The sequence below is a fragment of the Asparagus officinalis genome, chromosome 1 (genome assembly GCF_001876935.1).
Source record: "Asparagus officinalis chromosome 1, Aspof.V1, whole genome shotgun sequence".
NCBI lineage: Eukaryota > Viridiplantae > Streptophyta > Magnoliopsida > Asparagales > Asparagaceae > Asparagus > Asparagus officinalis.
This window is the reverse complement of record NC_033794.1, coordinates 101,255,814-101,257,038: the sequence shown is the minus strand read 5'-3', so window position 1 is coordinate 101,257,038 and position 1,225 is coordinate 101,255,814.

Sequence of the window (1,225 nt, the reverse complement as noted above, 5' to 3'; positions counted from 1 at the left end):
AGGCTTTAGTAAGCCATTTGGGGAGCCTGAAGAAGAACATACAATAGAGTGGGAGAGAGGAGAGGGCTGAGTTGATGAGCACAAGATGACCACTGAAGGAAAGATGTTTTACTTCCAAGAGAGAAAGTCTCTTATCGAATGAGTCTAGAAGCGGTTGCCAGCCAGATTTGAAGAGGGAGCTTTTCTTGAGGGGAATGCCAAGGTATTTGAGGGTGGGGGGTGGGGGGGGGTTTGCAAAGGTGCAGTTCAGAAAATTGACAAGAAGGGGACCCCAGTTGACAGATTTATCATTATAAAAATGGTTGGACTTGGAGAAGTTGATACCCATACCAAAAATGTCCTCAAAGAAGCAAATGATGGATTTGAGTATTGAGATGTTGGGGATGTCAGCTTTGTAAAATATAAGCATCGTCGGCGAACTAGAGAGATCTAATGTCATTAAGTTTGCCTCTGAGGTGAAGTTCAGAAAGGTCTCCACGGTCAGAGCTTCTGGATAGCAATCTATTGAGACATCAACTACTAAAAGGAATAGCATAGAAGATAGCGGATCCCCTTGCCTGAGACCTCTGAAACATTGAAAAGTGTTTGTGGGATGGCCATTGACTAGCACAGAGGATTTGGAGGAGGATAGGATGTGGTGAATCCACATACACCATCTTTTTCTAAACCCTCTGACTCTAAGCAGAGAAAGAAGAAAGTCTCAACTGACACAATCAAAGGCTTTACTAAAATCAATTTTGATGATGCATGCTTCCACTTTCTTAGAGAAGCAGTGGTACAACATCTCATGACCAAGAACAATGGATTCAAGTGTGGAGTTACCCAATTGAAATGCAGATTAAGAGTTATCTACAAGCGAGGTCAGCAAAGGGCCTAGTCTGTTTGCTAGAACTTTGGTGAAGATTTTAAGAATTCCATTGAGAAGGCTAATGGACATAAAATTAGAAAGATGGCAGGGGGAGTCTAATTTGGCAATAAGAGAGATGAAGGAGAGATTGACTTTGTGGAGAGAGGACGCATCATTATAGAGGTGGAGAAAGAAAGTTATAAGGTCCTTTTTTATGGTCTCCCAAAAAGTTTGATAGAAAAGAATGCGGAAGCCATCTGGACCTGGAGCTTTCTCAAGGTGAAGACCAAAGCAACTGCTTTGATCTCCTCAAATAAAAATGGGGATTCTAAGTCAGAGGGGCCTGCACACTGAGTGGGGTATAGATGGTTCCAGTCT